The sequence below is a fragment of the Mirounga leonina genome, unplaced genomic scaffold (genome assembly GCF_011800145.1).
Source record: "Mirounga leonina isolate KUSES-001 unplaced genomic scaffold, KU_Mleo_1.0 Mir_173, whole genome shotgun sequence".
Classification (NCBI taxonomy): Eukaryota; Metazoa; Chordata; class Mammalia; order Carnivora; family Phocidae; genus Mirounga; species Mirounga leonina.
The window spans coordinates 81956357-81971274 of NW_023270447.1; the positions used below are offsets into that span (position 1 = coordinate 81956357).

Here is a 14918-nt window from a genome sequence, read left to right on the forward strand (position 1 = left end):
GCAATGGTGACAGCTAGTCATCCACAGTGATGTTTCGGAAAAGGTACGCCATGGACTCCCCATTGTGGATTCTCCGAATTGCTTCAGAAAGAATCAGACCGATATCCACAGTCTTTATCTTGGGACACTGCAGCTTCTGCACCTCGTGAGGGACAGTGTTCGTCACCACCACCTCATCAATGGAGGACTCCTCGATCAGGCGGCGGGGGGGCCTCAGCAGACAGGATGCCGTGAGTGGCCATGACGTAGATCTTGTAAGCACTCTCCCTTTGAGGATCTCCGCAGCAGCAACAAAACTTTCCACACCATCAATAATGTCATCCACTATGATTGCGATGCGCCCGCCAACATCTCCGACTACGGTTATCGGTGGCTTCTCTTTGGCCATCATCAACGGCAACTCCAGACCCGGGTGGACAGTAGCATTTTTGACCATTGGGGGAGAATGGCGACCGCCATCCACGTCCAGCTCTGCACACTGGGCTTCTCCGTGGATCACAGCTAACCCCAGATGGAGTCTCTCAGCGTATGACTGGGCCCTTTTGGCAGCATCAGGAGACTTAGCCACAATGACTGCATTCCTGTAATTCGGAATTTCTTCCTGGATATACTGAAGCAGGAAAGGTGAGGCTCTAAGGTTGTCCACGGGAAAGCTGAAAAAGCCTTGCATTTCCTTTTGATGAAGATCCATAGTGATAATGTGAGTTAAACCTGCTTTCGCCAGCATGGATGCCAGGAGCTTGCACACAATGGAACCCCTCTTCCTCATCTTGCTCTGCTTGCTGCAGGGGAAGAAAAGGATGACTCCGATAATGTTCCTGGCAAAGGCAGTCTTCAGTGCGTAGGCCATGATCAGTAGCTGTATTCACATCTCTGGGTATTGTCTGTATAATGAAAATATCTTGGCCACGAACAGACTCTTTTATTTCAACTCTTGTTTCTCCATTGGTCTCTTGATAGACCACAGATTTCCCCAGTTCAGCACCAAGACGCTCGGTGATGCGCTTGGCCAGCTCGGTGCAGGCGGCCTGGAGTTGGCCGAGAAGACTCGGTAGCCGGTGCGGGTGGTGTTCATGGTCGGGCAGGCGGCGGGGCACGGAGGGTCGAGGATGCGGAGAGCGGGGGCAGCAGTAGCAGCAGCTTTTGGGCATCGTCCGGCCTGCGCCCGGAGTGGCTCTGACCCAGGTGGTCGCGAGGCGCGGGGTCCGGCTGGGGAAGGCGCCGAGACCCCAAGCACGGGAGGGGAGAGGCCCGAGACCCTCACGGTCCTCCTACCGGAGGCCACCAAGGGCTGGGTAGTGTTCCATGATTCATTGTTTGTGTAGAACACCCAGTGCTCCATGCAGAACGTGCCCTCTTGAATACCCATCACCAGGCCAACCCCTCTTCCCACCCCCCTCCCCTCTAGAACCCTCAGTTTCTTTTTCAGAGTCCATCGTCTCTCACGGTCCCCCCTAAGGTCAGGAACGCGACAGGGATGTCCACTATCACCACTGCTATGTATTTTTTAATCAAAAACTGTTTAAGATACATCCTTTGCTCCATCAACCATTTGTTGAAAAGACTTTCCTTCTATTGAATTGCCTTTGCAACTTCGTCAAAAAATCAGTTGGCCATGGGGCACCTGGGTGGCTCAGTCGGTTAAGTGTCTGTCTTCAGCTTGGGTCATGGTCCTGGGGTCCTGGGATTGAGCCCCGCATTGCTCCATGCTCTGTGGGGAGCTTGCTTCTCCCTCTCCCTCTTGCCTGTTGTTCCCCCTGCTTGTGCCCTCTCTCTCCCTCTTTCTTTCTCTGTCAAATAAATAAATAAAAATTTTTTTAAAAATCAGTTGGCCATACTTTTGTGGGCTGGTTCTGGGTTCTCTTGTCTATTCTATTGATCTGTGTCTATCCCCAACCAAGCGCAGACTTGATTACTGTGGTTGTATCTTGAAACTGGGTGGACTAATTGCTCCCACTTTATTCTTTCTCAAAAGCATTTTAGCTATGACAGTTTCTTTGTCTTTCCACATAATTTTAGAATAATCTTGCCTGTATCTGCAGAAAATCTTGCTGGGATTCTGTCAGTTACTGCATTAAAACCTGGATAGCAGTTTGCAGAGGATTGACACCTCACTATGCTGCGTTTTCCAATCCATGAACACAGCGCTCCCCACATATTTAGAGTTTCCAGCATACATTCCAAGTCTTGTACATGTTTTGTTAAATTTCTACCTAAGTGTTTCATTTTAGTGGAGGAACTGTAGATGGTCTTGTATTTTTATTTATTTTTAAGTTTTATTTATTTATTTTAGAGAGAGTGCACACATGTGGCGGGGAGGGGCAGAAGGAGAGAGAGAGAATCTTAAGCAGACTCCCCACTGAGTACAGAGCCCAATGTGGGGCTCGATCTCACAACCCTGAGATCATGACCTGAGCCAAAACCAAGAATTGGTTGCTTAACCGGCTGAGCCACCCAGGTGCCCCTGGTCTTGTATTTTTAATTTCAGTAACCACATGTTCATATTAAAATACAAGTGATTTTTATGTATTGTCTTGTATTCTGTGACCTTGCTGAACTCATTTATTAGTTCTAGGAGGTCTTTTGGGTAGATTCCTTGGAATTTTCTACGTAGATAATTATGGCATCTGCAATTAGAGGCCGTTTCATTCCCTCCTTCCTGGTTTGTACGTCTTTTATTTCTTTCCTTGCTTTATCACACTGGCTAGAACTTCCAGTGCTAGGTTAGATAACAGTGGTGAGAATGGTCATCCTTGTCTTGGTCTCAATCTTGTGAGGAAATCATTCAGTCTTTCACTATTAAGTATATTGTTAACTGTAGATTTTTTTTGTAGATGCTTTTTATCAGGTTGAGGAAGTGCTCCTCTATCTCTAATTTGCAGAGTTTTAATCATGAATGCCTACTGGACTTTTTCAAATGCTCTTTTGGCTTCCATTGATACAAGGGTATGATTTTTCTTCTTTAGCCTATTACATGGTGGATTACATTGTTGTTGTTTTTTTAAGATTTTATTTATTTATTTGACAGACAGAGAGACAGCGAGAGAGGGAACACAAGCAGGGGGAGGGGGAGCGGGAGAAGCAGGCTTCCTGCTGAGCAGGGAGCCCAATGCGGGGCTCAATCCCAGGACCCTGGGATCATGACCTGAGCCGAAGGCAGATGCTTAACCAACTGAGCCAACCAGGCACCCCTACATTGGTTTTTGTCGAGCAGAACACTGGGCATCTTGGCTACCTTATCTGCCAAGTGGGGATAACAGTAGGACCTACCTCCTGAGGTTGTGAGACTTTTGCAAAATCATGTCTATTTCATGGAATTACTGCGGTGCTCAAACATTGTATGTAATAGTGTTAGGTACCCTAATTATTGGTAGTTTCAGAAGAACTGTGTTTAGAATTGCTTCACCAATAATCAATGCTGGGGGAGGACACCCACTGCGCAGAGGAGAGCAAGATCATCACAATGCCAGCCTCCGAGAATAGAAGTCCAAACACTTCTGCCCATGCATCTTGGAATCAGAATTACCAGGAAAAACACAACACAGTCAAGCACCCTTTTTTCACTTTATAGGTCTCAGACAACTTTCTGTCCTGTACGTATATATCTGATTTTTTTCTTCTTTCGTTCATATATTTAAATTGTAAAAGATATATACAAAGCAAATCGTGCCTGGTTTAATCCTTTTCCATGGGCAATGATTACAATGATCACCCCCATTTATTGATTTTGCCATTTCACAGATCACTTCCTTTGGTAGCCAGATTTTTTTTCACATAATACAAGAGATATTTGTCACATGACCATAAAATCCTTTTAGGTTTCCTACATGGCATCAAATGGAGGTACCACAACTTTCTTACCCATTCCCAAATGCTTTCACATTTTGACCAAGCATGAGTCTCATTTTTTGCTAGTATGAATCCTGAATGAGCGTTTGTCTTTGAGCAGGATTACTTCCTTGTTTATTTTCCTAGAGGTAGAATTCCTAATACTTGAAACTGCTTTCCAAAGGATTGTGTGATCAAATCATATCTGTATAAGCAATTATACAATCTCTATAAGCAATCATATCTGTATAAGCAATTTATTGCTCACTTCGTTCGCCTTCCCAACAATCTCTTCGGGGGATTTTGTTTCTGCTATCCTGGTGGTGGTATTTTGTGTTTATTTAGTTCCTAATGAGGCTGATAGAAGTACCAGATGTGGGGCGCCTGGGTGGCTCAGTCGATTTAGCGTCTGCCTTCGGTTCAGGTCATGATCCCAGGGTCCTGGGATCGAGCCCCGCATCGGGCTCCCTGCTCAGCAGGGAGCCTGCTTCTCCCTCTCCCACTCCCCCTGCTTGTGTTCCCTCTCTCACTGTGTCTCTCTCTGTCAAATAAATAAATAAAATCTTTAAAAAAAAAAAAAAAGAAGTATCAGATGTTTGCCATCTAGTTGCTGATGCTGTTGAGCAATTCTGATCAGGAGAGACATTAGGGAAGGAATGAGCTGGGAGCCTGAGCCCTGCAGGTAACTTGTGTCCTCACGGATTCATTGCTTTGCTTTCTTCTGGTTAGACCATGATTGCATCTCTCCAGCAGGGACTTGGAGGTTGAACCTGGAGCTACCTTAAAATAACATTGCCATATAAACTTGAACCTAGCACCAGTATAAAGTAACACCGACACCTCACATTCTTCTCAGGCTTGGGTGATATCTTCTCCAGAATTTGTATATTCACACCCAACCAGGAAGCCAAAAGCTGGGGCTCAGTGCCTCTGTTGCAGAGGTCTTGGCAGGGCCTGACTGCTTGGTGGCCAGCTCTTCTGGTGCTCTTCTTCCCAGTGCTCCGGACCTCTGAGGCGTCCCTCCTCACTAAGGAGGGTGGCGCAGGCATCTTCAGCTGCCCCTCAAGGGCCCTGGGGCATGCCTCTCAGTCCGATCAAGTCCAGGGCCCAGGAGCCATAATGGAGGATGGTTAGGCATGGGGTTGTCACATGTCCTCGTCCTCATATTTTAGTGCTCTCGGCCTGTTTCTCGCTGCTCAGGGCCTTGGGAGGCTACAACACACTATTTGTGCATCATCTCTCTGTTCAATTTATTGAGCACTCACCGTGTGCCAGGCCCTCTTCCCAGGTCTTAAGGAACCCAGGCCTGGAGTTTTCTGGGAGGTTCAACAAACCAGGAAGGAGGGAATGACACGGCCTCTAATTGCAGATGCCATAATTATCTACGTAGAAAATTCCAAGGAATCTACCCAAAAGACCTCCTAGAACTAATAAATGAGTTCAGCAAGGTCACAGAATACAAGACAATACATAAAAATCACTTGTATTTTAATATGAACATGTGGTCACTGAAATTAAAAATACAAGACCAGCTCTATCCCAACATAGAGCTTCCTTAAGCACCTTAGTGCAAAGAATGTTACAGTCCTGCTGTCCGCAGCCACCAACATAGATGAAAGGGGACCGAGCTCTGGGCAGACTCCAGGCTAAGCCACTGACATGCACCACCTCACGTGATCCTCGGGGCAACCCCACAAGGAAGGGAATTTGCAGGCAAGGAAATTGAGGCTCAAAGAACTTGAATGACTAGAGCAAGATCACACAACTGGTCGTAAGAAAAGTCGGGATTTGAATCCAGATCAAGGTGGTTGCACAGCCTTAATCTAACAAGGCTTTACTGGCCAATTGTAGGGGGAATAAAAGCTCTCAGCCTCTCCGGTCTTCTGATTTCCATTTATTCAACAGACATCTGCTGAACACCCCTCTGAGCCAGGCGCTGTGCCGGGTATCAGGGACACAGAAGGTAGAAGGGTCCTTGCCTTCAAGGAACGTGAGCCAAGAAGAGATCTCTCTCTCTCTTTCTCAGAATATGTATATTCTGGGACAAGGATTTGAGTACAAGTCGTTTACCTGGAAGGTGCAGGATACACTAGGATGGAATGGGAAAGTGAGACAAGGAAGGGGAGCCAGTGAAGGTGCGTTAGTGAGCTGCTTACCATGGTTACCACTTGAGGCTGATAGAGCTTAAGCCACTGGGGAGCGCTGGGAAGTGTGGGGCCCATGCCCCAAAGCTAGCCCACCCCAGCCAGCAGGGGGGCTGGGACATTTACACACCTGTTCCCATCACTTACTGGCTGAGGGCTGCTCCTGGCGCATCAATACCCTGGCCTCTGGTCAGCAGGCTCTGGTGGGCAGAGAAGGCCTCAGGCATTCTGGTGCCAGTGCTGGTAACTGGAGGCCAGGTCTCCATGAATTGAAGAGGGACGGGATGGCGGGGGCGGGGGGGCGGGGCACTGACAGCATCTGCCACAGGGAGCCAGCTGGGGACACATCCTCCCCGAAAAATGCACATAGAACACGTTGCATATAGTTTGATGGGTTCGTGGACCCCTGGGGCCCACCTGGGGACCCTGATTTAAGACCTCCACCACCTGTGACTCGTCCTTCCTCTTTCCCCCATGCCCACCCACCTGCCCCCACCAGGAGATAGTCAAGGCTTTCCTGACACGGCTGCCCTCCACCCACATACACTCAGGGACTCTTCCGGAGGTGGGCGGCGCAGTGATGGCATTGTGGTCCTGTCACCAGGGTGCAGGCGCCCTCCACTTCTCTGACCTTCGGGACTCCAGAGCAGTTGGCTCCCTGGCAGCCACCCCCGGGGGCCCTCTTCAAGGGGTGGCAAATCCTCTGCTATCTGCCTGCTGGAGGCGAGGATCTGCTCTTCTCCCGGCCAGTGGGAGCTGCACTGCTGAACTAGACCCACTCGTGCATGCGTTCTGTGATTGCCTTTCTATCTGCCGGCATGACCTCGAATTGTGTAACTTATTACACATATGGAGGAGTGCATACACACACAATCATTTTAAGGAATAATAAAGTGAACGCCGTGGAAAACGACTTAAGAAATAGAAAGTCTTCGGGGCGCCTGGGTGGCTCAGCTGGTTAAGCGACTGCCTTCGGCTCAGGTCATGATCCTGGAGTCCCGGGATGGAGTCCCACATCGGGCTCCCTGCTCAGCAGGGAGTCTGCTTCTCCCTCTGACCTTCCTCCCTCTCATGCTCTCTGTCTCTCATTCTCTCTCTCTCAAATAAATAAATAAAATCTTTAAAAAAAAAAAAAAAAGAAATAGAAAGTCTTCAGTATCTTTGAAGCTATTTGGGGACCCCTCCCTCACTACATTCCCCTCACAGCCCTGAACTAACAATTGGACAAAATTTTCAGTCATCATTCCTTTGCTTTTCTTTATGGTTTTTATTGTGTTGGTTAGTTCTGTCTGGTTGGATCTGGGGTCAACGGAATCACACATCATTCCTTTGTGACGGCTTCCTTCACTCAAGGCCGTGTTTGTGAAATGCATCCACGTGGCCGTGTGAGCCCTAAATTGGCTCTTCTTTGTTGCTTTCCAATATTCCATCGTATGAATGTCCAACGGTGTAGTTATCCGTCCCACTGGTGACGGGCATTGTTTGCAGTCTGGGGATAATCTAACTCCTGCTACCATGAATATTCATGTCTCTCGGGCACAGTGTAAGAGTTTCTGCAGGCATATTCCTCGGAGTGAATATGGCATTGAATTTCTGGCAGAGGGTGCGGCATTTTTAATTCGCTGGGTAGGAACCAACTGTTTTTCCAAGTGGTTGTGCCAATTTCATCCCCATCAGCAATTTGTGAGTGTTCCAATTGTTCTGCATCCTTGCTAAGAGTTGCCCTTTACGTATTTATTTATTTTGGCCTATCTGGTGAGCGTGTAATAGCCTATCATCGCGGTTTGCTTCTGAGTTTCCCCCACTACGAATGAGGCTGAATATCTTTCCAGCTCTTTATTGGAGATGTGTGTTTTCTGTTTTGTGAAGGGCTTACTCATCGTTTTATCTTTTTTTTTCCCGTGGGATTGTTTCTCTGTTTCTTATTTTTATTGAATGGTAGGACTTCTTTATATATTCTAGATAGTGGTCCACAAAGAGCAAAATGATAAAAGAAAGGAATGATTATATTAAAATGAAGAACTTCTACTTATGGAAAGACAGAGTAAGTGAATAAAAAAATAAACCACAAACTGGGAGAAAATAGATCTGTAATACATGTAAATGGTGACAGACCAGAACGTGGGGTTTATAAGCAACTCCTACCATGTGATAATAAAATGTCTGACCCTCTGATCTGGGTAGTTGGACTATTTGTCTATCTCTGCATGAATTCTATATCGCCTACATGACTATAGCTTCATAATGGGTCTTAATACCTGGGAGAGCACATTCTCTCATCTTGTCATCTTAATGACTCACTTAGCTTAATGACTCACTTGGCTCTCTGCACTTCTATATAAATTTTAGAATCAGCCTTTACGTTCCATACACACACACATACACACACACACAACCTGCAATGGTTATGACTGGGTTTGCATTAATTTATAGATCTCGGGGAGAAGTAACAACTTTTTTTTTAAGATTTTATTTATTTATTTGAGAGAGAGAGAGCGAGAGCGCACAAGCAGGGGGAGCGGCAGAGGGATAGAGAAGCAGGCTCCCCGCTGAGCAGGGAGACTGATACAGGACTCGATCCCAGAACCCTGGGATCACAACCTGAGCCAAAGGCAGACGCCTAACCGACTGAGCCACCCAGATGCCCCAGAGTACCATATGGAGCTTTCCATCCATGAACATGGCATCTCTCTGCATTCATTCAGACCTTCTCCAATGTTTATAGTTTTGTCGTGTAGCATACCCCATAGAGGTTTTTGCACATCTTTGGTTAGATTTGGATGGGTTTTTTTTTTTTTTTTTGGCTTTTGTTTTATTTTTTACTTTTTTAATTGCTATTATAACTGGGATATTTAACTTTTAAATTTTCTATTTACCTTTGGCATATAGAAATACAATTTATCTCTGTGCATTGGTTTTATAGCAATAGCCTTGCTGAACCCTCGTATCAGTTCTTATGGCTTGTAGATTCTTTTGGATTTTCTGTGTATATAATCATTCCTTTCCAGTCCTTAAAACTGGCATTTCTTTCTCTTGTTTTACTCTACTGCAAGAAATTTCGGTTCAAGTCTGAATAGAGGTATTGACAATAGTGCTCTTATCTTGCCCTGACCCTCTGATCCTGCGAGAGTAGTTTCAGCATCCCCTCATTAAGTGTAATTGTTGCTTTGGGTTTCCCATAGACCAGTGGTTCTCGAAGTCCAGCGGCACTGGGGTTACCCAGAGAGCTCATTAAAATGCAGCCTGCTGCCCCCCTCCACACCCTGACCCCAGAGTTTCAGATTCAGCAGGTCTGGGAGGGGCCTGAGGGCTTTATTTTGGACAAAATGCTGCTCTGGGGACCACACCGTGAGAAGCGCAGTTGTAGCTATTTCTTTGTTGGGTTAAAGGAGCTCCTTTTGATGCTTAGCTTAAGTTTTATTTTAAAGTCATACACGGAAATTTTATCAGCTGTTCTTTCCCAATTTAGTGAGATCATTGTGTAAATTGTTTCTGATTTATTACTCTACCGAATTGATTTTCTAAGGTGAAACTCAGCATTCCTGGGATCCATTTCATTTGATCTGATAGTGTATCCTTTTTGAATTTCATTTGCTAAGGTTTTGCTTATAATTTTTGTATTTACGAATTCGTGGCTTCATCGACAGGTGTCTTTTTTCTTGCTGTCCTTGTCAAGTACAGATTAAGTGCTAAAATGCGGGCGCCTGGGTGGCTCAGACGGTTAAGCGTCTGCCTTCGGCTCAGGTCATGGTCCCAGAGTCCTGGGATCGAGTCCCGCATCGGGCTCCCTGCTCCTTGGGAGCCTGCTTCTCCCTCTGCTTCTCTCTCTTTCTCTCTGTCTCTCATGAATAAACAAATAAAATCTTAAAAAAAAAAAAAAAGTGCTAAAATGCAGGCGTTATTATTCTGCCCAGATCATTGTATTTACGTCATGCTGCATTGTCCGTCTGCCTTGCTTCACTACTAATTTGCGAGCTTCGAGAAGGTGGGGACCACACCTGCTCCTTCAGAACCTGCCACTGAGCTGGACACACAGCAGGGATGATCGTGCCCATATAAAACAGGGGCGAGGATTAAGTAGCCACTGTCAGGAGGATGAATAAGACACGAATCCTGCAGGGGGTGGAGAATGGAAAGCAAAAAAATGAACATTGGCAGGGTGCTCACAGTCTGCCAGGCACGGCTCTGGTCCTCAGACAATCCTGGAAGATAAGCATCGTTTGCATTTTACAGATGAGAAACGGAGGCTCAGACTTAGGAGATCTCTCATCAGGTCTGCTGCTGCAGGGGTTGAGGGCATTGACCGCTCCATGTCCTCTTATAAAGACCCACGTGTTGGGGGGGGGGGGATCCTTTGGCATGCTGCCTTCCTCCTGATAATGAGAAGGAGATGGCTGGTTCTGCTTCCCTTCTTGCATGGGCTGCTGGGAAGCTCAGATCCTAATTCTGAGCTTAACCATGCTCACGAGCTTGGTCCCCACCATCATATGTTTGTTCATCCTTTCCTGTGGCCTTTATTTCTTAAAATCTTCCAGCTTTGGTGTCTCTATTTTTCCTCTATTTTTTAATTATCAGGTTGCTGTTTCCATATGATAAATGGTCTCAAATCCCTTGAGGAATAATTCCCGTCAAGAGAAAAAAAAAAAAAAGAAGTAACTATCATGAATGAGCACCCTCTTGGGTAGTGTTACTCACATAAAAACTCATTTCTGAATCATGCCCCATCCAGCCCTGCTCAGGTCCCTGCTTGCCAGAGCCCTGGGAAGTCCCTGGGGCAGCTATAATTTCAGTGATTGAGATGTTTCAGGTTAAGATAATTAATGTTGAGATGCAGTTTCTCAGGATGCTGAGATATATAAAGACCCAAGGAGAGTTCAAAACCGAAACTATGGAGTGAACTTTAATGCTGGTCTTAAACTCTTCAAAGATAGCATTGGTTCAGAGAGTTGGCTTAACAGTGCTTTCTTTTCATCTGCTGGGTGATCACACACACACACACACACACACACACACACACCTGTTGAGCACTCACACCAACACCACTCACCCTGGATTTTTCGAGTCTGCATTCCTTTCTAGGAGCTCCAAGGGTGACTCCTGCCCCAATATGCATCAGAAACCATCTCAAATCCTTCCCACCAACGTAACAAGAAAATGCTGAGAAGCAGGAGGCCCTGGTCCGGTGCCCAGGCGGGGGCGGTGCACTTGGAGGAACAGGGAGCCAGCCCCCCTCTGCCCCGAGCCTCATGAAAACTTGCCCCCTGCTTATTCAGCCTTAGGTCATCAGGGGGCGGCTACTGACATATCGTGGTGGGCAAACGGGAGACACCCCAGCCCACCTACCTCCCAGTGGGCAGAGGGTACTTGGATCTGCCGTGTTCATCAAAGCTTTGCTGTAGCCAGACTTCTTAAGTGTCCAGCTGTAACCTTAAAAAAAATGCTTATTATTAGGAAAAGGTAGGTAAGAGACTCCTTAGGTGGCAGTGCAGAAAAATCAAGGCTTTAGAGCCAAACCACATCTGTCTTTTAAGTTATTCCAAGTTATGGCTCCCCATCACAGAGCTGCCATTTACTGAGGGCTAGGCACTTGGCTGAGCACTTTAGACAATCTCTTACACTGCTCAGGACACCAGCTGAGATAGGTGCTAGGACTACCCCCATCCTACCCATGAGGAAAGTCAGGTCCAGAGAGGTTAAGTCACTTGCACAAGGTCACAGAGCTAGCAGTGGCCACGCCAGGAAGCCCACCCTGGCAGCCTGGCTCCCCAGCCCCTGCTCTTAACTATGCCTGGGTACATAGTACGTGCTCAGTAAACACCTAACAGGTTCAAGGAAAGTGTCCATCCGCAGAACTCCCAGGGGGCTGAGCGATGGGCTGGGAGAGGTTGACAAGGAAACCTCAGCCCCCATCCGGGTGGGCACACCAGTTACTGCAACAAAGAGGGAAGCAGGAAGGACAGAAAGACGCACTGCCCCACACACCTTCATCTGTCACCAGGTCCTCAGCGCAGGGCTTCTGCCTGCTTGCACTGAAGGAACGCTTGACTCACTAATCTTTGTCTGGGAAGCCACTTACTGTGCCCTCCATCCGCAGGCGAAGTCCGGAGCCGTGGCTCGGCTGGGCCCCGGGGGGATGGGAGGAAGGACCTGCAAACTCACTGCTGGGACCTGGGAGGTCTCTTTGCTGAGAGATTTTTCTCCCACACTGCTCTCTTTCTCCCCTGGCTCTGAGGAGCTAGCGGGCAGCAAGGAATTCCTTTTCCCTCGTCCATCATGTGGTCACGACTTGACAGGCAGCTGCCCCAGCAAGGACCGTGTTCCCAGAGTCCCTTGCACCCCCAGGCAGGTCCTGTGTTCCCACGGTGATGTGGGTCCCTGATGTCGTTTCTCCTGCCTCTCTATTCTCTTTTCTGCTCGCTCAAGGCCAATGTCCAGGGTGACCCTGGAAACCACAGGGGCCAGACGGCAGAGCCTCCATCAGCCTGGGTCCCTGAGTGTCTGTGTGGAGCAGATCTCCCCAGTCCACCCCAACACACACACACACCTGCACACCTTAGACTGTCGGCACGAGAAGAAATAAGCAGGTGCTGTGCCTGAGCCCTTACACATGTTAGAGCTGCTGGCCTCCCCGAACGCATACTTGCCCCCAGACTGGTCCTTCCCCTTTCTTCTCCACGCATCACCATTCCCCCAGTTAATGAGGCTACAAACCTTCTAGATTTATGTTCTAGAGGGACTCATGAGACATCTGCAGGGATGGTGACAGCACCATTGTTTGTGACAGCCAAGCACGGAAAGCGCCCAACACCCACTGACAGGAAAACATCAGTTCCATCCACAAAACGGAATCCTACACAGCCGTGGAAAGGAACGGATGCTGGGGACGTGCAGCCTGAGCGAATCTCGCCAACGCGGTGCTGGACGAAAAGGGCAAGTCACAGAATCATGCCGGGACTATGGTCGCGTGCTATAAACTCTAAAAACAGGCAGCGCTAACCAGGAGGCAGTCCCGAGGTGCTGCTGTATGTGGTACGATTACAAAGAGGGGGAAGTGATGATAAACCCAAGGTTCAGGTCAGTGAGAAGCCCTGGGTGCGGGAGAGGGGTGGGACCGATCACCCCACAGGACTGCAGAGGGGTTTGGACTGCTCTCTTTTTAGAAAAAAGTTCTGGGGCGCCTGGGTGGCTCAGTCGTTAAGCGTCTGCCTTCGGCTCAGGTCATGATCCCAGGGTCCTGGGATCGAGCCCCGCATCGGGCTCCCTGCTCAGCGGGAAGCCTGCTTCTCCCTCTCCCCCTCCCCCTGCTTGTGTTCCTGCTCTCGCTATCTCTGTCTCTGTCAAATAAATAAATAAAATCTTAAAAAAAAAAAAAAAGAAAAAGAAAAAAGTTCTGTGCTGACTACACGGGCTTTCATTTCATAACCAATGCTTTAAATCCTACAGAAACATTATAAAGACTCCGTTGTACCCATGGTCTACTGCGTAGTAGATCGTTAAGGAGACAAGCCTGGAAATCTGCAGTCACTCGTGACCTGCCTCTCTCCAGTCCCCCAGCCTTGCCCATCAGCAATCTCGTTGCTTCTGGTTTCACACAGTGAACCGAGCGCAGTTGGTTGGCTGACAGCGAGCAGCCTTCCGACCTGTGTCTTTGCTCCCCCACCATGTTTCTTTTCTTTTCTTTTTTTTTAAAGAATTTATTTATTTATTTGACAGAGAGAGACAGAGAACACAGCGAGAGAGGGAACACAAGCAGGGGGAGTGGGAGAGGGAGAAGCAGGCTTCCCGCCGAGCAGGGAGCCAGATGTGGGGCTCGATTGTGGGACCCTGGGATCATGACCTGAGCCAAAGGCAGACGCTTAACCGACTGAGCCACCCAGGCGCCCTCCCCCACCGTGTTTCTTACCCCAAAATCCCTTCCCCATCTAGAGCATTCTCAAAGAATGTAGACCAAATCACGTCACACTCAGCTAAGAGGGTTTCCCCCCGCCTCAGAGCCACAGCCAAGCTCATCCCTGTGGCAGAGGTGGGGCCCTCCCTTCTATCCCAGCACCCTCCATGGTAGCTCGCTCACTCCATGCGCACCTGGAGGCCTTGGACCAGGTTCTAGAACACACACAGCCAGCTCCCACTCAGTGCCTTAGAGAAATCCCTCTGAGTCAGTTGGGATCGTTCCCATTCATTCTTGTTAAATGACAGTATAATCGTGCAAGGTGTGGACCACACCAGAACTCAAAGACACCCTCTTGATAAATGTTCACGCTGTGTCCAGATGTTTTGCCGTGATGAACAGGAAATAGTTGGAATTTTAACCCAGAACCATGAGAACCATCAGAACCATCTGGGAAGACTTACAACATCCAGATAGCTATAGGCCCAGGGATTTGGCTCAAGAGGCCTGGCCAGATGGGTGGGGGTGCCCAGACATCTGCATTTTTAATGACTCTCCCGGGAAATCTTGTGTGTGCTCTAAGAACCCCTGGCCCTACAAGAAAACTTGAATGTAGCAGCAACCGTCTGGTTGTTGGAGGTGCCACCACCCCCTGAGCGGTGTGGGATCCCAGGCCCCCCGAACTTGCTGATTCTAGGCAGTGGACAGGAGTGCCAGGCAGGAGGGGAGGGGCAGCGAGGCTTAGGAAGGCGATACAGCCTGGGTCACTGATGCTCTACCCTAGCTGCTCACCAGAATCACCGCGCAGCTCTGTGCAACATCCCAACATCCAGCAGACCCTCCCAGCGTGGAGACTTCGCCCCTAGCAGAATGCAGGAATGAGGGGCTCTCCACACAGCAGGGGCCTGAGGAGAGCCTGGGGAGGTTATACAACAACAGGCAATGTTCACTGAGCACTTAGTACGTGCCGGGCACTTCTCACGGAAACCACGTGTAAACTCTATGAGGTGGGCACAATTATTACGCCCACTTCACAGAGGAGAAAACAGACCCAGAGA

At 48.3% G+C, this 14918-nt stretch overlaps 1 pseudogene; it reads right to left on the reverse strand.

Annotated features, from left to right (window-relative positions):
* On the reverse strand, positions 1 to 1090 carry LOC118019951 (annotated as a pseudogene).
* Between the last annotated feature and the right edge of the window lie 13828 nt (positions 1091 to 14918).